This window comes from Anomalospiza imberbis, chromosome 3 (assembly GCF_031753505.1).
Source record: "Anomalospiza imberbis isolate Cuckoo-Finch-1a 21T00152 chromosome 3, ASM3175350v1, whole genome shotgun sequence".
Taxonomy (NCBI): Eukaryota; Metazoa; Chordata; class Aves; order Passeriformes; family Viduidae; genus Anomalospiza; species Anomalospiza imberbis.
Genome location: NC_089683.1, coordinates 20,682,037 through 20,706,267, shown reverse-complemented (window position 1 = coordinate 20,706,267; position 24,231 = coordinate 20,682,037). Strand labels below are relative to the sequence as shown.

The window sequence follows — 24,231 nt, the reverse complement described above, 5'->3', positions numbered from 1 at the left end:
CATAGACTGATAATGTTTATTAACAGTCCCTTTATTCTTTACATGCAAAATACAGGAAAAAGAGACAACTGAATCATCTAGTTATTCATTCATCAGGTAAGATGGACATTATTTACTGGAAAGACATAGATGGGAATAGAATAAAGAAAGATCTGAGCTTGTTTGGGAAAATCAGCATAGCAATATAGGATAATCATCATGGCAGTATAGGAAATCAGAAGTCAAGTGAGTAGAAAATGCAACGTATTACTATGCTGAATCCTCTATACAACCCAAGAAATAAAAATAAATAAATAAAGGATGAAGGTGCATCTTTTGGGAAGGACGCTTAACTGCGGTTTGGAAATTCTTAAACAGAAACTCACATGACAAAATTACAGATATGGTACATTCACAGAGAATCTGAGACATCTGAAATGCATCAGACTCATAGAGCTGACCCCAAATGAGTGTGCCCCACAGAGCATGGGCATGGGCATGGGCAAGGCCTTACATCACACAGCTGGGAAGTAATCTGCCACTATTTTTACATCATTCAAGGATTTCACACTTTGGCTTTATTCCACAGTGTTAAGCAATGCAGTACATCTACTCCAAGTCATTGTCCAGACAGTCCAACTCAAAACCATCAAATATCCAGCAGTTAGGCTTCCTAAACCATGTCCAAAGAAATCTGAGATGCCTAAGGGTAGGTGCCACACAAGCCAGCATATTAGAGCAAACACTTGAAGATTATGGAAATGGCTGAATCTGAATTTTATTCTTTTTTAGTTTGTGTTTTTTTTTTTTTTTTCCTGGAATTCAAGAACTTTTGAGAAAACAGTGTGAAGGAACTTATTTTAATTTAGGGATTGAAGTACTTATCCATGAACCCCAGAGCTGCATTAGGAAATACTTTTCTTTCTTTCAAAAACTGCAAATGTCTCTTTCAAGAAATGCCCAGAGAAATTCCGCTTGGTAGTGGCAAGATGTGGGTTCCAGAGAATTAATTCTCTCTGTAAATAGGGCCACTTCACTACAGGAACAGGTGGAGTTTTACCAACAGAAAATTTTAAAACTTTTTTGGGATTTGTACATCTGTCTCCTGCCTACAGTTCTCAGAAGATTTAACTCATTACATATATCCTTTGTAGACAGAGCTACCCAAAGGACAGAACTGCCTTATAAATCTGTACTTCAATTTACTGAAAGCACATCAAAATGCTCCAAATGCAGTGCAGAGCTAAACTCAGGGTGCACCAGTACTGACTTGTCATCAGTATCTTAGCAAATTAGTCTTCTGTGTCTTGATTTTGCTGGGATAGCATTTTTGATTTTGCTGGGACAGCTCACAGTGCTGGCAGGAGGATCAGTACCATGAGGTCTGGATGATGCTCAAGTATTAGTTGAACACCTTTTAAGAATGTACAGAAAAACTCAGAAACTCATGTGAGAAAGTAGTCTGAGTTGTCTTCTCACCCACACAACCCTAAAGGCAAATACAACCACGAAGATCGGGAACCAGTCACTCTTGAGGTGAGGGCACCCTGAGGGGTGGGGGGGATTATTATACGTATACATCTATTTATATATATAATACCCTACGATAAATGTGCATTTATGTTGATTCCTCCCAAAATAGTGCACCAGATCAGGTTTCAGGCTCCTCCAGGCAAGAACTCTGTGCAACAATGATAGCCTTGTTCTACTCTTAGGAACAGCACACAACAGTGTAGACACAGCCAAAAACACAGCCAAAACCACTCATGTTAGATATGTAGGCATTTAAATCCCAGCCAAGCTCTTGAGTTTGATTTACAGTAGAAGTAAGGCTCTTTTGCTTTAGCAAAATTAAATCAAATCAAATAAAAACAAGTTAATTCCGATTTGGAAATCGGTAAAATACTCTTTTCCGTACCCTTTGGAAATTAAATGTTAGTTTGACTTGCCTGTCAGCACTCAACACTGAATTGCAGCTGATCGTCTCTCAGCCTAATAAACACTGTAGATACCAGCTCAGTTTGTATGATGTTGGAGAATTCAACACCACTTAAATCTATCCAGGGTGGTCTACATTCTTGAATAATGTGTATTTCCCCACTGCTTTGCTCTGTTGGTTCACAGAGGAAAGGCACCAGCTTACCTGAGCTGCCAGGATTAAAGGATAAACTGACAATTCAGCTTTCTCAGAATTTTGCCTCAAAGTGACAAAAATCAAAGGAACATATCAAAGGATTTGATGCCTAATAGCAATGTTCTATCCAAAGGGTAGAAAATCATAAAAGCAGCATTAACCAACTGTACTGCCACACAGCCCCATGTCTACCAGCAGTGGGGAAAGAAGCCCAAGATGAGCTTAGAAGTACAGAAACTACAGCTTTGAACCTGGAGGACAATCCAGAAGTGAGGTGAGCACAGCCTGTCCCACACTTGCAACACCCAGTGCAGAGACCCACGAACTTGAGAACAGGGTGGGTGTGACCCTTCTGCCAGGTGGCAGCAACCAGCCTCTCACCTAAACTCCCCCCTCCCCGGTACTGCATAACTTCTCTGTGGGCTGAAATACCAGATTTTAGGTCAAATCACTGCAGAAAATGCACCTAAGTGTAGAGAAAGTGGTGCTGACAGGCTGAAAGGGTGGTGGAGAGGAGGTCAGAGGCTCATTTAGCACCTGGCTGCCCCTGAGTTGCAGCATCTCATCCCTCCTCTTGTCTCATAGGCAGCATTTCACACTCTTCTCAGACTGCTTCTGTGCAAAGGAGTGAGAAAACCCAGCCCCAGGCAGCTGCAATTCCAAACCACAGCCAACCCTGCTTTTTCTGCAGTCTCCCTCAGAAAGGGGGGTGCAGGACAATAACAGCTTTTCCTGCTCCCCATGTACTGGCAGGAATGTCTCCCACCTGTGGAAGCCTTTTCTTTTACCTCTCTCCCTGCCTGTCTCTGATGGAGACATGCTTGGAGCATGAGGAGCAATGTTAGCAAAACTAGGAATTCCCTGCTAAATTTTTTAATGTTCTTATTTATATTATTGTTTATATCATTATTTATTGTTTTTAATTATAAATTTGTTTATTTTGATAGGATTGCATTAACTGGGTTAGTTTACTTAAACTGGATTTATTTTTGTAGGGCTTCCCCACTCATCCTGACCTTCAGCAAAGCAAGTAGCTGAGACCAATCACCAATTTCAGGCATGAGGAGAAAATAAAGATAAGATGATGCCTTTTGTGAATGCATCAGTATTCAGAACAGGACCAAATAACACAGCAGGACTATGGTTTTTCTTCAAAATAAGACTTTTGAATAAAATAAAGAGAGAAAAGGTGTAATCATGCCATATAAGAAGTTCATATTTCAAATCCAGAGCAAAGGGAGGTCCCTGCCATATGTATCTAAATCTTACGAAGGTCTAAAATGTAGGTCACATCTATTTAGGGCACTGAGCATCCCCTTTGGCTAGTTCTACATGGCTTCACACTGAGATACTTGAAGAGCTGTTTGGTTCACCATGCTACTTAGCATCCAGTTCTAAAATGCTATTCTCTTGCCTCAGGTATATGTGTAAAGCTTCTATGGGCTTCTTGTTAGGACTGGGGACTCTACTTGTGGGAGACAGGACCAAAAAGGAGGCACTGTGGTGCTGGGGATGGGAGTGCACACGTCTTTCACAGCTGTTTCCCTGAAGTCTCTCAGTACTTCATTGGTAAAGATGCCTTAGAGTGAGTGTGCTAATTTATGTTATCTGAGTAGCACACAGTTCCTTCCCATAACAAAGAATCCATCCAGTTTTACCTTGACTTTAACTTATTAATATTTGGGTCAAAAACTAGGAAAATTCAACAAGATTATAAAGAATTATTTCTCATAGACATTTGCATGGCCAGTTCTTCATCCTGAACTTTCTTATATTCTTTCAACCTGCCAAGATTTCAGTGAGTGCCTCCACGGAGTTTTTATATCAAAGCTTTTGAACAAACCTATGAATCAAAGAGAGCATTCAGTCCTGTGTACATTCTTTGCTTGATACTGAATCCCCTGATGATTCAGGAAAATGTAGATGTAATTTTAGATGGTCATTTGTTTAAGTTTTCTTTGAAGACAAAGAATATGTAGTAACTCAAATACAACCAATGCATCTAAGAACTAAACTCTAAAACATGCACCAATTTGATGTTATGTTACTTTAAGCTAATACATTACATAATTGCTTACTTTTCTTTGAAACACAAAGTGAGAAATTTTGAAGTTGAAAATACAGGAGATAAAAGAGAATGCAAAGCATCTCATCCTTAAACGGGGTTTTACTACGATCAGATTTGATGTAAAGATTACTGATATTTTTAAGCTCATTTTTTTAACATGGCTGTCTGGGACCTTGTTTTCAAACCAGAGAGTAATTTTCTGTCCATTTGATAACTTGCAGTAACAAAGGAGCTGAAAGGACTTGCCTCACTGTGAATAGGGAAGGCAGAAGATATTTTCCAATTCTGTTTACAGAGCACTAAAGGTAGCAAAAGTTATCCAAACTAGAAAGAAGTAGTATGCTGGTGTGAGAAACACATTGGCTATAAACTGCTAATTATTGAAAAAAAAAATCTTTTTCTTAGGAATACAGTGAAACTGAGTCATTACCTTCTCATTTGCTCAAGTAACCATCTTACACTTCAATTGATTTATTGATGAAAAGCTTAGAAAAAGAGCTAGTAAGCATCTTGGAAACTTTAAGGCATATTTTTATTGCTCGCAATTGAGATCCCATGAGCTTGCAACACTGCTGCAGATAGGAATGCTGGACAGTCACCATTTTTTGACTGAAAATGTTTCTTTACAACAAATTTACTGCAGAGGATACTTCCATGACAATGTAAAAATAATAATAATAAAGCAAGTACAATGTATTTTTACAGTGTCAAGTCATTGCAACCTTGTTTTTCCATTAATAGAATTAGTCTTTTCATATACAATCTTTTCTGTAGATTAGATACTTAGAGAATATAAGAATTTACAGGCTTAGGCTTTCCTTGCTTATTTGAATTTCACAAATGTTCAGCATATTTTTGGCAACTATTTTCTTTCATTGTGAAAGATCCCTTTGCATCAGGGAAGATGCTCATCCTTGTAGCTATAAACTTGTATTTGTTGTCTCAGGACCTTTCAGGTCTGGAACAAAACTTTAAAATGTCTCTTTAGTTTAGGGTTCAGTATTAATGTATTTGATAGTACTTTGCAAGGCTTTGTTAGTATTGTTTTATTCATATGTAAAACATTCAATGGAAAACTTTAAATACATATTACTGATACAGTACAACTGTTAAGTCATATCTGGGACTATTTATTCAGGAAAGCAAATGAATGCAAATCTTCTAAGAAAAATAAGAGAAAGGGAGAAAAAGCAGCCTTTTTTGTGTAGATTTCTGCCCGCAATGGGCATGGTCTCCACCACAAAACCACCACAATACACTCTGTAAAAAAATACAAAGATGTTTCCCATTTGCAATGAAAGAAAAGTGAAGATGAGGAAGAGGGTTTTGAAATATAAACTTCTTCACACCATCTTATTTTTCGTGTCAGAGAAAAAAATGAGACCAACTTTTAACTCTTAAAGTAGTTTTAATAACCACCATAGAGTTTTTGTCTTCTGGACCATAAGGAGGCCATGCCCCTGGTATGGTTTGGAAATGCTTCATTTAAGACAACGTTTTAGTAACACTGAAATGCAAGTAGACAAGTAGTAGCATAACTTTGTATTTACATTTCAGTCTGGGTTAGATATAATGACAAGTTTTCTTACAGTAATTTTTTGACACTGTAATTATGAAAGTAGTAAAATATTTCACATCTCCATGCAGCAAGCTCATCTGTAAAATGAATTTGGTATCTAGCAATAGCAATGCCTCATCTCAGCTGCTGAAGAGTGATGAAATGTAAGGGGTAACTGACAAAAGCCTGAATCAGTGCAGGAAGCATAAGGATGCTCTGAAAGGTTCTTGATAAACGAAAAACACTTTCAACTCCACGGCATATGTATCAGCAGATTGCAGATTTGTGTGTTGGAGTGCCTCCCAAAACAATCTTGCAAAGTCTGCTGAACACCAATGAAAGGCCAACAGTGGCTGGTATTTGAATCTAGCCAGCCCACTTAAGTGTGGGTTTTTTCTGCCTTTCTTCTTTCTTCAAAGAGATTTGGGAAAGAAAGGACACATCTCTCTGTAACAGCAGAATAAGGAGCAGTACTCTCAATTCCAGCCTGTTAATTTCCACAAGCTACCAGAAGCCTCAAGGAACAAAGAGAGAAAAAAACACCAAGGAACTTCATCCTTCTATCAGCATTTTTGCAATGCAATGGCACCCTTGAGACTTTCATATTGTTGCTGAAAGGCATTTTAAGCACTGCACTGCAGTGCCAGTTTACTGGGAAATTGCCTTATAACATCTAGATCAGTTGAAGCTTGTCCTCCTGGACTTAGCTTGTGACTTAAGTAGCAACTGAAAGATGCCACCAGTTTCTTGCATCAGTTTCTTGCTGACTTTAAGAAACAGCCTAAAACAACCTACAAAAAAATAGCACCAATCTTTCCTGGAATGGAGTAAAGGAACTGCAGTCCATAGTGAAATTGTAAAATTGGTGTGTTTATGAATCCAAAAAATTGAAAATGGACTCTTTCAAAAGTACAGCAATGAGTTACCACTTTTCTTTGAATCAGATGGTTCCAATAATGAAACAATATTGCATTTTCCCAACCAAACAGTCAAATCTGTGTTGTGATAGCAGATTCATTGGTGGCAAATGCAAGCATAGTCCAAGGGGGATGTTGACTCTTGCCCAAACTATAGCTTTGATAAGTTGGACTATCAGAGAGCAATAAACACTTCCAGTGACTTGTCCCACAGACACCAAGCAGCAGCCAAAAGCTTTGGTATCAAATGGGTGTAGTAGGCAGACTGCTTGACCATCACCTTCTCAGTGCACTCTTGGGCCAACTGGTTGGGAACAGAGACATTTGGTACAAAATACAAGCTTTTGAATGGACCACTGTCTGAACTAGGTTTAGTCCCAGCTGTGCCAGGAATAAAAGTGGGAGGTAGAGTTTCCCAGGCTGGGTCTCAGAAGGGACAGGCACTGTGGAGGAAGTGGGAGAGGTCTGGAGAGAAGGGAGGAGTCAGGAAGGAGCAGAGCTGAACGAGTTCCAAAGGAACCCAAGCCCAGAGGTAAGAAGCAGTGAGGATACTGAGAGGAGGAGAAAGCAAAATCACTGAGAAATGCCATAAAATGTTTGGAACTGTTCACTAAAAATAATTAATGTCTTAAAATTACTTGCCTTGATCCCTCAGTAAAAGAAGTCACTGACTTATCTGCACAGGACAGCATAAGACAATGGACAACCAGATAAACATTGAATAGTAAATTGGCTGAGGCTTTAAAATGCTTTCCTCTAATTATCTGTCTCACTGGATAAATGCTGCCTACATAGCTAAAGAACAGCAAAATGGAGAACTGGAGCCTTCACACACACAACTAGATTAAAAGCTGAATAACTTCAGTAAGAGCTGGAATGGCACCTAGATTCTGGTCACAATGTAGGTTAAAGGCTGAGCTTACATCCAGACACAGGACTAGGCATCAGACTTGACACCTGGAGGACTCATTCCAGGGGGACCAGAAATGGGACAGAGATACTATTAATTCCGTAACTGTGTCACCAGTCTTAAGCAAGGACTCATGGCCAGAAACTTCATAGGACTATAAAAGCCTGGGTTTTGTTGCTACTCTTCTGTCTATATAATATATATATATATATATATATGACCGCCTTCATCTGTTAAAACAACAACAACAACAACCTTTTTCTGGTAGGGTAATACAGTCCTTGAAAAACTCTCAATAGGAACAATAATAATACTAACAATAATAATAATTGTAATATGGCTGTTAGTCATGGATTACACTGCCTTGTCAGTAAAGGTTCAAATGAAATAATTAAAAATGAACTATTACTATTGTTGCTATTATTATTGTAATAATGCCATGAAAGAAAGATGCTCCTAAACTTTAAATTGTTCACAAAAGACACAAAGGTTAGTATTTTAATCTTTCTCCCCCACACTGGTTTCTAACAAAAATGTGTAATAAAAACAAGGAATCCCATTTTTTTTTCTTAATACCTTCTGAGCAAAAATAAATCCCTTGAACGCCACAGATATTTTTGACAGTGAACTAAAGGTGTATTATGAGTGAGTAGGAGGCTTGGTGGGTGAATATAACTGCTTACCTCTAAGGGGTATATCAGAATCTGTAAGGAGAAATGTGGTTACTCTGTTTAATGGATATTAGCCAGAAGAGCGGTCAAACGATTAATCTTCACTAGCAACTCTGGTGAGTGTTGTAGAGATTTTTATGGCAGAGCCATACATCAGCATAAACCACAATTCTTCAGTTGGTTGGCAAAATCTAGTGCAGCACCTCTGCTTTTGTTAAATGCTCTTCTTCCCATTTTTGTAAGTACAAAAGAACCAAAAGAGAGTAAACCTTTTCATTTTTGGCATTCCACTTCAGATTTCCTATCTAGATCTTCATGTAGCTAGCTATTATTACATTCTTGGTATTTCTAGTAATTTCAAAAACATCTTAATGTAAACCTGCAATCAAGCACTGACAGTTTGAAAATTATGCTTTTCCCTATTGAGATAATTCCTTTGAAATGCATATAGTGATTTATTTTAAAATATTTTGCTAAATAACCATGTAATGTTATTATATATACCACTATATTATGCCATGCTATACTACTATATTATATATACTGCTATTATATGCCATGCTCTCTGCTGACTGTTGACAAAAGAGCTTTAGCAGGGATAGGAACTTAGATAATGTGATCCGGTTATGTAAGATCCTGTTAAATGCTGTTTCTGTGTGGGATCTCCTCTTCTACAGGTATGTCTTAGGATATGGTGTCAGGATTTGGCTTTGACCAAACTGGGCAATACAGAGCCAAGTCAGCCACAGTCACACAGCTCCCCCTTTAAAATGGGCAATTTTATCCAGATTAGAGTCATTCATATACTAACAAATTAACAATTTAAAATAATTCCAGCTGAACCTTCATTCACAGGGCAATGCAACCCATGACTAACACCCATATTATGATTTTCTTCTGCTAAAGCATTCCTTACCTTCAAGATTCATCTTTGCTGAATCTTAGCATCTGATTTGCAAAGCCAGGGATGCTGTCCAAAAACATGTTCCAGTTTCCGTACAGTATGTACTCCCAACAAAGTGTTTCACTTCTACAGTTTTAGTCAGAGCTCAGTATTCCACATTAAGCCTAGCTGTCAATTCCAGCATTCATAATTACATTGCTTAACCATACAAACAAAGCTGAAGTCTGTTTGGTTTTCCCTAATTTGACCAACATAATTAGCATTTCATAAGCCCTCCTATTAGCAAAATATTGGGTCAAATAATTTATTGATATAACTCAACTGAAAAACAACAGAATTACCCCAGAGAATAATTTGGCCTATTAGGTTTTCATATCATTGTGAATACTTAACCTCTAATTATCTGCTTATGAAAACATAGCTACATAACAGAATGACAGAACACTTTGTGTAGGAAGGGACCTTGAAAGATCCTCTGTGCCAGCCCCCTGTAATGAGCAGGGACATCTTCAGATAGATCAGGTTGATGGGTCTGGGCCAAATCCCAAGGTCATCCTGATCAGTGGAAGACTATCCACTGGCCCCAGAAAGCCTTAGGCTGGGTCCAAAGTGTGGCTCACTTGAGACTTCAGGTTCAGCAGAAAATTCATTATTCAGTGTCTTGGCCACCAAGCTGAGGATATTGCCTTCAACTGAGACCTCTGAATCTGACCAAACAGCCCTTTTGGAGGAGAAGTTCAGCATCTGTCCCTCTCCAAGATCGACAGCCAAAGCAGCAGGATGAAATAGGAGAGGCACAGGAGAGAAGGTAGGACTATAAATCATATACCAATACCCTGCTTTACTGCTTCCCCACTGGAGGACACTCTTACACAAGCACAGCCTGTCACAAGAAAACAGGCACATTTCAGAGTTTATAGCAAGAGCCCTGTGCCCTAAATTCAAAACTTCAAATAAAATGAAAGGAAGCACCTGAATCTCTTCTATACCATAATGAAAATACAGTAGGTTTCTAGGTGGGAGCCAAATGCTGGGTGCAACCTCCAATACTTTGTGTAATTTGAGACCATATTACCTGAGAAATTGCATCTGTCCCTGTGAAATCTTACTGCAGTCAAGATCTGCAGGGATATTCAATTGTGGTTTTATGGTGTAAGTGAGAAGGCTTTCTTTTGTGATGGAGGGGTGAGTCTGGGAGTACCCTCAGGGTTTGTGAAAGCTCAGGTTTGTTAACCTTCCAAGTGTACTGTAAAACTCCTCTTATGCTGCGGCGCAAGGACAAACTAAAAGCAGTGGAAAATGTTATATTCATGAGCTGTCCTCTGGCACTATTCAATGTGTGTAACATATAGAAAAGTGGAACACAGCTGTACTTGTTGCATTGCCTGTATGGTAGTTTGTGCATGGAGAGGAGGATGTAGAACAGGTGATGAAAAAGTGCTGACTGGTCAGTTATTAAACCTGCCTAATCAGCACAGGCCACATGGAGCTTGGAAATCCATCTGACTATTCTGCTCATAACAGTATTGTCTTCTCTGCATGTCTCCTTCATTATTTTAATAATTATTAAAATAATTATTAAAATTATTATCTTAATTAATTTTGTTAGAAAAAGCAACATAACTCTTTTATTTCCCTTCTTTATTTACCCATTTTATTTCTACTTGTATTCCTTTTCTGTCTGTAGAATAGTAACTGTTTTTTCTTTCAAGAAGAAAGAAATTATGATGATTTGAGGCAGGAATTCTTGGATGCAATTTCAGGTAGGAAGCTTCTTCTTTTTGCTGACCAATGGACAGCAATTGCTGGTAACCAGTTCTGGAAAATACCTTATTTTGCTCTGTCAACCACAACTGTAGACTTCTTCATTTCAAGCTTCCATGAGCAACAATAGGCAGTTGACAGAAGTGTCGGGTGAGGTGTATTGGTTCCTCAGCAGAAACATTCAGGAATCAAGTTCAGATACTCACAGTAGCACTTTAGCCTGAAATTCTGTGAATCAGTGAAGTTGTCTATACCTCACAGTGTTGTTCCTAGACCATGGCCCATACCATAAGCACAAGAGGTCACTACACCTACTCCACTGCAGCACTTCAAGCCAATATCTGTGCCATCCCCACACTTTCGCAGGTGGTGGATGCAATGTGGTATGCAACAGAAACACCATCCCACATGGAGTATTTATAGATAGGAGAGGATATTTCAGATAGGAGAGGATATTTCTTCAAGAAAAAGAGAGGGTAAGCCAAAAGACTTTGGAAATACTGCAAGTTCCCATGACAGAACTACAAGACTACACTTCCCAAGTCACTACACTGAATATGTGAGGAACAAGGACTTCTTGATAGTGATACATCCTGCCCAAGAGAAACAGGAGTGTGAATTAGGCCTGTCAAATTACTAGCAAAACTGCTTGAAAAGATAGAAAGGGATGGAGGATTCTGATGTATCAGTTATGATGTCCAGGAGAGGAATTCTGATGCAAGAAAAGCCTTGAAGGAGTTAATAAAAAGGTGCTCTGTGAAGTTGAGGAAGCTGAAGCAGCACTGAGTGTGTGACACAGAACATGCCACTAGCTTTAACCATGAGAGGTAACTCAATTCATTTATGTAGGCAATTTTACAAATAGAAGTATTGGCTATATGGAATGCTATCTTTCTGTGGATTCTGAGACACTCTGGAAAGGAAAAAGCAACAAATCTTATTGTATTATTAATTTCCACTATAAAATGCCTGCCATTTCCTTTGAAATGTTCTCTTTACAGTTTTCAGTAGAATTCCAACTTTAACAGATATATAAATCATGCAGGTACTTTTTGCCTTGCCCTGAAAAGAATCCAGTTATATTTGGAGAAGATCAGTGAATGACAGCATTTCTTATCCATGTATCAGACAGCACAGAGCAATGTTGTCAGCCTGGTAACACTCTTCAATATTTTTTTTACTCTGTATACATTGCTTTAGAATTAATATTGGCTAGGAACAACTTGATAACATAGATATTTTATGTGGAACAATTCTCAGTTCCTGAAAACACTTCTCAAGTTAAGACTGACATCCTTGTTATAATAGGGAAAAGAGCTAATAGTTTTTTATCTTGATCAGTGATGTGGAAAAGACAAATTAAGTTAAGGCACTAAATCTATGCACAGTAAGAATTTAATATTGGTCTTCTACTTCCTAGACAAAGACTTTAAGAATCCTGAGACTATTGAGCTAGGTGAGGAAGGGGAGTGCTGACTGATATAGTAAAAAGTAAATTTAGATTGCTTTAAACCCTTGAAGTTTCAAAAAAAACCTCACAATAAATAGAATTGGGACTTAAATCAATCCAATGAGATATATATGCTCACATTATCTCACTGATCCAAGTGATCTGTTTCAGTCCTAAACACTTTATTCCTAAGAGTAATTTTTCACTACATTCTTGTTCATGGAGCAGTGTGTTCCAGCATGTCACTACAGCAGTCACACAGCTGCCCCTGGCCATGAGGCAGCTGTGTGGCTCTGGAAAGCAGAGGAGCCCTTCCAGCTTCCAGTTGCTGTGACTGCTGCCCGCTCACCGGGCCATGTGCTGGAGCAGAGCTGCACAGCCTTGTCTGGCATGGTGGTGTCTCGTGGAGGAGACCCTTGTTCTGTGACCTCAAATAAGACACTACACTTCTCTGTGAGGGATTTTCTTTTCAACACTATTACACAGATTGTGAGAAACAAAAGCAGTCAGGACCTTTTGCCATATGCACTTATGCACTACTGCAGTAGGAATAAATAAGGATAAAAGAAATACAGCAAAACTCTGTCATACAGGTACGCTGTCTCTCAAAGTCACTCAAGTATCTGTGTACAGCTCCTGCTGAAGGTCCTTTCCACCATTCCCAATTATTAACCATCTTTCCCCCATGACTGGTCTAACTAGACTGGTTGGATAAATGTCATTTCTGAGCATGAGTGAGAGAGGCATATGGTAGCTAATAAGTGTGCTTTTTATGCAAAGTTTCTTAAAAATAAAACCATTTTTAAATCAAAGAAGGTTCTAAAATGTAAAGGAAAATAAAATAATTGAGGTTCTCACGTCAGGCAGTTGGAAATCAGGAAACATGAAGTGTCTTTATTTGGCCCTTCTGAATATGCATTAGGATAAAACTTAAATTACACAGTGACTGACTGATGACCAGAAGGGCTCCCATTTCAGGCATTCAGTGAAAAAAAAAAAATCACCACCTTGTACATGAAGTCTTGTTAATGAATCAGGAAACTCCAGTGTTGCCAAGAGTAATAGGAGCCATACTTCTGACTGCACATACACCCAAGAGGACATTAAATTACTTCAGAGAACAAGATAAATGAAACAACACAAGCACATCCAACATCTAAGATCCATCCAGAATTGTTCAGAAGAGATTCACCAAGTCCTTAGTTCAAAGTGTAAGAGGGGATTGAAACTGCAAGCAAAAAACTTTACAGTGTTTCTCAGGGGGAAGAAAAAGACATTATTTCAGTCTCTAAAATTTAACAGGGAAATCAAATCTATGCTCCATAAAACCGCCTGAAAAGTTAAAAGCAGAAATAACCTTTTAATCTGTAAAGGGATAGCAATATGTAATTACATATTTAGACAGCAAAAGTCTGATAGCCAAAGGCTTACATGGGATACATTAATTAAAGTAGTTTTGATAATTTACCTGCCTTGCTGATGAGCAGTTTTCAAAGCTATTGACTGGGAAGCTGATACTCTTTTACATAAGTCATTCCTAAAGACTAGAATTAAATTCTTTAACCCCCTATACATAACTGATACTTTCAAAGAAATCCAAGACAGTACTACAGAAATGCAATTTATGGGAAATATTTTAATTTTTCTAATGCAAATACAAATAATTTTACTAACTTGACATTTGGTCAAATGTGCACATCCTTAGGAGATTAAGCCAAGAATAGTTACACCAGCTCATACCACAGCCCATGTAACATCTACCAGTAGTGCCCTGCTTTCACCCACAGTCAGTAGGAGATATTTTAGAATAGTAAAGAAGCGGAATGCCCCTCCTCTGCATACACACTCCCAGCCTTTAGCAGTCAATGGTTTCAGATCCTTCTGACTAGAAGTTGCATCTGATCACTCTGTGAACTAGCTGCTAAGAGCTGACTTTTCTATGTTATGTTCAGGAAAGTAATTATTTTTGATCAGCTAACACACAGAAATCAATAGTAGTGTTATATGAATGAAATCACTTGCACATCTAAAGCTTAGGCCAGTAGAATGAGCCTTTCTGAAAGTAGCCATGTCCATCACTTTCCTGGCTTCTCACTTGCTTCTCAAGTCAACTTCTCATTCTTTTAAAGTTGAGATGACAATAGATGATCAGAAACAAATTAAATACTAGGCCTGTAGTGAGCTGTGTTTCCAGCAGTCAGGATTCTGGAAGTACACATGGGCTTTTTGAGAAGTACTGCTTACAGAGAAGCTCCCAGAGGTGGAGGCATGATTCAGCCCTGAGGGTTGAGAAGCAAGGGAGTGGACATGAGAGCAGGGAAATACAAATGGATGATTAAGAACATGACTAGAATATGATAAAGTAAAGCAAGCAAAAATGGAAAAGAGCAAAAAGAGGAACAGAGCCACAAGTCACAATGAAAGGTTTTGTAGAGAATGGACGATCTCATTTGATGAAGCTTAATGCTGCATTAAGGTCTTTCAATAATCTGATAATTTTTCAAACTGCTTCTCTATATTTCACGTAATGTAAAGTTCTTTTGTCAACTCTTGATTTTTACAATAGCTATTCACACTTCTAATTATTTTTTACCACACTCTTATTCATTCCAGATTTAAAAATCTGCATTTTATATTCTTATTATACTAATGTAAATTTAGAGAGAAAATCTGAGTAACAAGTGAAAGGATTTCACTGCTAGGTTACTTTTCATTCTCCATTTAGGACAAGAATGCCTTGATTCAAAAGCAATTACATAAAAGCAACTAAAACATTTAATAAGACTGATCTAAAAATATTTATTGAAGAGAGACAGCACTGCTTGACAGATTTTAAAAGATAAAAGAACAAACCACATTCATATGTGGACTATAATAAGACTCTCACTGAAATAAATATCAGGATTGTGGCTTTGAACACAACTCCTCTTTGTATTTTTGAGTACTACCATCACAGCATTATGTTACCACACTAATGGCATGAGAAACTACTGAACTGCAACAGATTGCACACAACAGACAACTCAGCTTACCCTCTGTTTAGTTATTTACTTACATCTTTTCTAACATATACCATCATTCTAATATATAATATACCATCAAGGGATAAACATCAATGTGTTTATCCCTTTACCAAGTAAAAGCTTCTTCACTAACATAAGACAAAAAAATCTTCCCCTGAAAAAATCAAAGTATTTGAATTGAGAAGATAGGTTAATCAAAAAAGGCATTTGTGTATGAAGTTTTAATAAGCCTCAGTGATGTTACAGACACTGAAGATTTACAAAATATTTCAGAGCAGTGCTAAATATAACAGAAAGGCTCCTTTCTGCATGCTCAATTTGAAAAATGAGTTAATTTCCTATAGTTATCTCTTAAATGTCAGTCATGTCAGTTCTGAATATGCATGTTGAGTTACCTTTCTAAGATACATCCTGGCCAAGCCCTTATGCTCATCAGCAAATGGAGCAAGAAAAATAATTAAAAACTGCACATTTGTTCACAGACACAGCAAGGACTTATTAGGTTGTGCAGAGCATCACCTTCATGCAGCTTCACAGCTTTTGGATGAGAGGAGATATTCCCTTCCAGTTTGCTTTCCCACCCCTTTATTTAGTTATGCTATTTACACTTGCTCCAGTTGGGGATGGTTAATATGAGGCTGCTGTGCTGCAGGTACATGTAGAGCAAATACACTCTTGTCCATTGCTCCTCTTAGATACACACAGTTTCTTAGCATGACTCACATTATTTCTGTAACTCCCACCATTTATAATTTCACTTTCCTGCAGAGTTGCTGACTGGCAGATTGCTAACACTCCTGGCCTTTTTTCTTACATGGCATTTTCACTAGCCAGAGTAAGGGCAGTCAAGTCAGTACTAAATGCAGGTTGAAACCAATTAACTTGTCCTTCCCAAATAACATAGCTTAAAATTGAACTTCCCTAAATTTAGGCATTAAAATTTTATGATTAATTTTAAAATTAAGATATTAGAAATGTGCCTTGTAGCACTTGAGCAGGTTTCAGGATATCTGAGATCTGTGGCCTGACTGGCCACACTGACTTAGGAAAAATACTTCATGAATCCCTTAATATTCTTTTGCAACTGCTATGGCTAGCCCACAGTGCCCAACCTGTAGCTTCAGAGTAAACATAGGCCTTAAATATTCATTGATTTTAATTTGAATTAGCAACATATTGTTTTTTTCTTCATATTTAAATAATTTAGCATTGAGTACAGAACGGAATTTCAAAGAATTTCCTAGTAAATTGTGGGATCAGCATGTGAATAGCATTGTTTTTAAAAAATCTGTAAGAAATAAGGCATCAAACTACCTATTCACTTCAGTAACAATGATGCAGGTCCCATACATATTTACTAAACTATAATAAAATACAATAGATTGTGTCTTAGTGCTTTAAGGTGCCCTTTTTTTTTTTTTTTTGAGGGGACTTGGAGTGTATTTTCCTTTATCTGTTTGGAAGTGGGTGATTTTTGCTGTGTTGCTTATTACTGAGTCTTTCCCTACCATTAAAAACTGGCAGAGAATTACCATTCCTTATAGGATCTCATACAGATCTGCTTTCTTCCAATATGAAGCTGTTTTCAAGTCTTTTGAAAATTGTCAAAATCAACTAAGAAAACTCTTGGATTACTTTGTGAGTGTCGATATCCAGTTATTGCTGTAGAATAAATATTCTATTATAGAATATTAATATATTTTCATAGTAGGGAAATCAGCCATGACTGTGAAAGAAACAGGGCAGAAAAAACTACATATAATTAGAATGAGAACTCAGGTCAGTAACTGTGTGCAGTTCCAGTGAGGATGATCTATGCCTGTTCTGAAATTCTCAATGCAGCAAATTTTTGTCTGTAACGTGATTTTCTTTTAGATGAGGGTAACTGTAAGAGATGCAAGTAAAGAGATGACAAATAAATGAAACTTGACACAAGATATCCATATATGATGTCCAGTGTCATTCTCAGACACTCGGGTGTGCAGGTACCTGAGTCACCTCACAGTCACTGCACAGTGGCAGTAAGACACAGAAACTATAGAAGACCACACCTTCCTTAAGCACCAGCTGGAGACAGGGATATAGGTTACACATGGTTACCAAGTACTGCATTAGATCTGTGCAAATCTGAACAAGGTTCCAAGAGATCACATTAAGGAAGAACATAGAAGTCCTAGAAATTAGAAAGTCCTAGAAAAAGAAGTCCTAGAAAATCTCCTCAGTCCTTCACTGTGAAACCTTATTCATTGCATTGCTTGCTGCTCCAGATGACCCACACAGACATAATGGGTGTTGCCCTTGTGTTTGTGTAAGGTGATAAATAATTATTTGGTATTTATAATTAAAATTCTGGTATGACAATCTGTGGTAAATGATTAAAACAGACTTACTCTGAAACACTTATACATCTGGTATGCTAACTGTGGCTCAGTAAAGTTGAATGTATATTTTTAAAGGCAAAATCATAGCAGTTTTGCCCACGGAACAGGTAGGATGAGATTCAGTTCTCCTACATCCGAACCAGTCACCTCCATGCATCCTTTGCATGCAGTCTAATCTATTCAGACACCTACTTTAGAATGAGATTAGTTACACTTTACACTGACTAGACCTCCACTGACTGTAAAGAAATGCAAGGGCAACAAGCTCAGATGGAGACATCTGAAACTCTATGACTTCCACGCATTTTGATAAATGCCAATATGAATTGTACACTGAATCCCACTGAATTCACATTATTTTTGGCTGTAAAAACACCCCTACACTTGCCATTTCAGATAGCAATACCCTCAGCTAGCAACACCCCCCAGCTCCCCACTGAATACAGCACTACTGTCCACCTAAGACAGATGACAATCTGAATGATTTACCCAAGGTTTCAGGAAGAGTTCATAGCTTCTTTTTAATTCCATATTTATTCTCAAAGACATGGGCACAAGCTAACAATATGAACTTCATTCTTTTGTGATATTAATATTTGAAAAACATATTTAAAGCCTCTGATGATCCAGAATTGTGAGGTCTTATTGTGATTATTACATAGTTTGACTTCAGCCCCCAGCTTCTGTTCAGGCTGCATGGATGTAGTCTGGTGGGAAGATTGCTGCACACTTCAGATTCCCACACTTCAAGCATTTAAACGTCATAATACTGAAGCAATGTTTTGATAGTAGAAGATCAATAAAGGACTTAATAATAAGCATGTGGACATGACCTGCCAATCTTAGTCCTAGGTACACAGATATTGGTTCATGAAAATCAGTGATGACTGTTCAAAGGTAGGCACAGAAGGTGTAGCAAACAGCATATTGTTTGGATTTCAAGTCAAAGCCTTGAATAAGACTTAGAGGCCAAAGAGCAGAGAATCTTAGTTTATGGGAACAGGTCTCTGTAGTTGATGGACTAGTAATTTCTTGTACATATGTGACAATGAAACATTGAGGTACCACAGGCAAACAGCCAAGCAACAAAATTATGCTGAATTAATATCCAGGTCCTCCGCAAGGCAGAATTCAGCTCACAGATCCATGAGGCACAAATACTGGTGCTGACATTTCCCAAAGTGCCTATGACTAGTACAGTCAGTGGTGCCTCTGATAATAAATACTGCGAGGCTCAATTCAGCTGCTCGCATACCAGTGCTTGGTGTCACTGCTGGTGCTCTCAGATGCAATGCCTGACCTCCAGGCATTCTTCTATAGAACATACACCCTCTGTACATCCCACAACACACATTCTACCCCGTGCTTGATATCTCAAGCATCTGAAATACACACACAGGGGCTGTTCAGCTTAATTTCTCAGTCTCTGTCACTGTACTGATTAATCTTCGTGCACTATAGTGGGATCTTAGGCAAGGAGGAGTTGAGTCAGTACATAAATACAGGTGACTGTGTTTATTGTTTGTGTTGCTGTGTTTGTTGTTGTTTTAATGCCTTCCCCCCAGCTTCTGGGGCTACCTATTTACTCAGAGCTCTGCTGATGTTGGGAGATATCACACAGGACCCAAGAAGGATTGAAGTCTTTTAGTGCAGTAGCTGAGAGCAACATGGAATAATTTAAAAGTTTTTGAAAAGGCATTAGATATCTGATTGAGGCAGAAAACTACATTCAGATATCTTAATCCCAAATTGAGTATCATATGTAGATTCTGACATAAATGCTACCCTAAGAATTGGTAGCTAGATTGTGGAGCTGATTAGAGGTCATAAAGAATGTAATTTTTAAAAGTAACCCTTTAAGCTTGCAGAGAAGTGGAAAGAAGTCTGATGGAAGCAAAGAGTGGTGCTCTCAACCCCAGCTGGCAGTGGTGTTTTATAGCTTGGTTGAAAACAGGAACACACATTGCACATGAACTTCATAAAAATGCAGTGAAATATTTTAATGAAAGAATGCTCTGCCTGAATGGTGACAATGCACACAAGCTACCATTGTACAGAAGAAAAAGGTTTGTGGTCATATTCCCTACAAAGTATTATTTATCTATGCTCAAATATGATTTAGATATTGATATGATTGTGATAGATGTGTACCAGGTTTAGGTAATTTATAAACTAATCTAGATTTAGGTAATTTGTAAACTAATTATTTCTCTTATTTTATGGATAGAAAATTGTGAATGTATAACATGTCTATACAGTATTAAAACACAACTAATAACAAGAGTGTTGATGAGAATTGGAGGGAAAATAGCCATATCTGTATTGAACAGTTATCTTCTTTTTCCTCAGTGTCCTGCAGAGCTAGAGTAAGCTAACTATTCAATAATCAAAAGCAACAGAAAACAGTTTAGAAGTCAGCTGAACATAAAAGGTATAACCTACTTATGTGGCTCAAACACAAAGCATATAGGCTCCTTGGAGGAACTTACAATGCTGAATTGCTAATAATAAAAGTATTTAAGGATCCATTGTAAAGTCTTTGGAACAAATAACCGCAAAAATCCTATTTGATTTCGTGCTTACAGGGCAACAGAGAGGCTGTTTTTTTAATGCATGAACATGTGCCTCTTTAGGATGCTGAACTCACTAAGACTAGGATGGCTTACAGAAGTTTCATATGGAGCAATGCCAATATCTATTAAGACTTTTTTAGGTATTAAAAGTATTAAATTTTAGAATATTATGCTTTTTTTTTTTTACTCTTACGTATATAGAAATTGAAGTCTCACCCTAAATCATTACCAGCTTTCTCAGCTGAAATCTTCTAACATTGATTCAGTTTGAAAGAAACTCTGTGACTGCTTCTAAAAATAGCTCTGTGTGCAGCATGGTAAAACAGAGCTTTATGAGCTTTTAAATCCCAACAATAAAGTTTCATTTAATTTAATTTTTTTTTTTGAACACTGAAATTTGTCAAATATATCTGCTACTGAAAAAAAGAGAATGGGTATGTGTATAATGATGTGCATAATGTATACTGACAATTTATCCCTTCTATGCTAGCAGAGTTATGGGAGTATAACTTTTGACTAAACATTCAGTTTCAATGGCAATTTTCTGTTTAATATTCTAATGGTCAGCAGCAGATTATTTAAAAAAAAAAGCCAAAATAAGTTCAGCTGCAATAAAGTGCACAGTAATTGTTCTTCTAAAATATTATTTTATTACTTTTTATTTGTTGTGTTATTTTAACTCTAGGATAAGTTAAAGGTAGCACAGTACAGAGTTGCCACTTCAAAAACTGACAGTAGATCAACCAAGAAAATGCAGGACACATCCATTCCAAGAACACCATGGATAGAGCCAGCATTTCCATGGCACTCTAGAACTTTCCACTTTTTAGCATTTTAAAACTAGCACCACGACTATCTAGACATGAAAAATCCTGTTACAAGGACCAACTTAGAGATCAAACTCCCAGTTCAAACATAGCTGGTGAGGGAACACAAACACATTTCTTATGTGACTGCTAAACTTCTCTTAGCAATAGTTGAAGGAAAGGCAATATCAAGTATTCCAAGCAGACACTTCTTTCTCTCCCTTATATTCCCTATCTCTCAACCCATTTGCTTTTTTTTAATGCCAAAATATTTTATGCCTCTGATATTTTTATGTATTTAACTACAGGCAGCAATCAAAATGTTGCATTTCCTGGCTACTAACATTTAAAGCTTCTATCACAAGAGAGGAGAAGCGTGTCATGTACTTATAAGGAATAGATTCATTACCAACAATTGCTATTATTGGCATGTTTCAAATAGACTCCAAAACAGCCTTTTTCTATGTCTTAACCTCCTGTTGCTGAGCAAGGAATAGAATCAGCAAGCATATCAGGAGATCTGACAAAAATTTACTTACTGATGAGAGAGAGAGAGAGAGAGAGAGAGAGAGGGAGAGAGAGAAGGCAGGTACCCCAGCCCTGCTCCTGTGTGGAATTGCACTAAACCAGACTTCTTCTGCTATGAAGATTGGGGGAAAAAAAAAAAGTGTGCATGAGACAGGGCATACAACTCAAAGTTCATGCAGTGTTAGGACACAATTTTTAACTTTCTGCAGAATTCAGGGCACGAGAACAGTCGATTCAATTGCAACCTCATATTAATGAGAAATCAATTATTTCTGATGTATTTATGCTTATTTTAAAAGCATCTTTAGCAACAGTGAGAAACTACAATCATGAGATTCATTATTTCAAGACCTGTTTAATAGCATGGCAAAATTCTCCCTAAATGTATGAAAAAAAGACTACCTGTAGATTTTCCTGACAAAACTCCCCATATTTTTATATACATCCATTATGATAGAAAGTCACCTCTGAGCCAGTCATCCTAAGCTCTGGTGTTGACACAAGCAGCACTTTCCAGGTGTGATGCAGCAAACCTGCCTTAGGGCAAGGCTACATCTCCACTTAGGGCTGCCCATCCTACTCCACTCTCCACACCAAGGGAACCAAGAAGTTCCAGTAACCACTAGTTACTGTCACAATGGAGCAGCTACAAGATGGACATTTAATCAGATTAAACTCATACCCAGCAACAAAGTCTCAAGGAAAGAACTGAAACCATAAGTCTGCTTGACCACGATTTCACTTTCCCTTAAAGTCAGCATCACAAAAGCACGTAAAATATATCAAATACTGTGAGAAATAATGGATGTAAATTATGAGAAGAAACTAATATATTTCACAGAGAGTCACAGAATTTGCTAGGCAACATTTCCCAGTACTATACATAAGGGACCAGTATTATCCACAAATCAAGCAATGTTCTTATTTATTTCAGAAAATATTCAACATAACAAATGAAAGTACCAACATTACAATTATAGTGGTAGACAAGGAGACAGTAAAAAGAGAGCATTAGGGGGAAAAAGCTAGCATGGGAGAGCTACATTAATTTTCATAAAGTACTTAGAAATGCTTTCCTGTTTGGGAAACCCAGTCCATTCTGAGACCTTTGTGAGGGCAGGGGCAGAGGAATGGTGATCTCCATAAGCAAGGCAGGAGCATTGCTTTACACAGCCCAGCATGTGCACAGCTCAACCACATAGTGCTAGGACAGGGAAGTTTGTAACAGTGCAGGCAAGGAAGATGCAAACTGAGATTTTACCAGCACCTGACTTAGGGATGGGCTACACACACCAGGACTTGGAAGACTTCCTGATGCACACAAGGAAGACAGGGAAAACAAGGTCCAGGACTTTGAGGAAAAGGTATCCTAGGAGAAAGGGAAGCCTGAAATAAAGGAGGCAACACCACACCTGCACTTATTACTACTCATGCCTTTGAAAGCCTTCAGAGTGAGGTTTTGAAAGACTTAAGAGTGAGGTTTTGGTGGCTTCAGTAAGCTGCTCTACAGAATGGAGCTATTAATTAGCTAATAAAGGTTGTCATAGCAGGCCTAAGACAAGCAATAAATACTGGGGGTCACTGGACATTTTTTTGCTTATTTAAATGATATCTCATATTTAAAACTGCTTATTGATTTCACTTAGACCAAAAATAATTTCATCTTCTGAAGCACTATTTAAAATAGATCACGCATTGTCAGCTCTTTCAAAGGAAAATTCTAAAAATGATGGAAAAGCACATGCAGCCCTGTACAGGATAAACACTAAATCTGTGCCCCTTCTCAGTCTTTACTGGAGATCAGCAGAGAGGACTGCTGACTGCGCTCTTCCCAAACACTGCACCCAGGAGAGAGGTCAGTGTTCCAGTGGCAGGGCGAGCTTTGGAGCTGGTAATTGTGCTTTGGCAGTGAGATGCAATATGCTGCCCAGCTTCAGTATGGCCTGAAGGCATCATCTTGGATGGAGAAAGCAGAGATCTTCAGGTACCACTTCTCTCCTAAGCCCCTCCTTCAGGGTTCTCTGATGCCAACAGAGGAATAGCCCAAAGTACTCCAGTAATTCTCATCATGCCAGTGACTGGGGCAGCTTGCAGAAAGTTCAGAGATGGACAACTCACTGACGCCATAGAAGAATGGACTTCCCCACTTGCAGGAATTTTACAGCTGGCCACCAGCCCCAAAGACGGCACATTCATCAACAGTGCAGTGGCAGGGCAAGAGGCACTGTGGCATTCCATGTGGCAGTGTTGTTCTGGTCTCAGGCATCTGGCACACCATCAGTGGTCATCGATGGAAGGGGAGGCTATCAAACAAAGGGCACTGCACAGTTTGGGTGATGCTCTCTTTTCAGCCATCAGCACATATCCCAACTCAGTGTTTTGGGGTATTTGGCTACTTTTCTGACAGAAGCAACAACAGTAAAAAAACACCTTTTCCCAGTTTCACATTAGAAGAAAAAATAGGAACATGGATTATTTGTTCATAAACAACATAGAGAAGACAAAAATACAGCTTTTCTTGTAGGCAGTTTTTGATCTTTATGACTTGAAAATGCCCATGCTCAT

General features: G+C 38.1%; 1 protein-coding gene and 1 long non-coding RNA gene across 7 annotated transcripts in view; one reads left to right on the top strand and one right to left on the bottom strand.

Moving 5' to 3' along the window:
- DLGAP2 (DLG associated protein 2) overlaps window positions 1–24,231 on the bottom strand; it is a 452,231-nt gene that overhangs the window by 416,048 nt on the left and 11,952 nt on the right. The window lies entirely within an intron of this gene.
- LOC137470356 (uncharacterized) lies at window positions 138–6,175 on the top strand. The gene is made up of 2 exons (XR_010997015.1): window positions 138–688; window positions 5,829–6,175. It is a non-coding gene; the product is annotated as an uncharacterized lncRNA (long non-coding RNA).